Raw genomic sequence first — 209 nt, forward strand, 5'->3', positions numbered from 1 at the left:
TCCGCAACACTACCGACGCAACAGGCCTTTTCTCATTCCCCCTTTGCCATTCATTCTAATTATTCCCTCATCCCCTTTTCCCCTCTTTCGCTCCCCCTTTTCCTCTCTTTCGCTCCCCCTTTTCTCCCCTCTTTCCTCTCTCCCTTACCCCTCCTCCCATTACCCCCCCCCCCTCCCGCTTCCTCACTTACGTCTGTGCGTAAACGATA

This window comes from Penaeus monodon, chromosome 33 (genome assembly GCF_015228065.2).
Source record: "Penaeus monodon isolate SGIC_2016 chromosome 33, NSTDA_Pmon_1, whole genome shotgun sequence".
Taxonomy (NCBI): Eukaryota; Metazoa; Arthropoda; class Malacostraca; order Decapoda; family Penaeidae; genus Penaeus; species Penaeus monodon.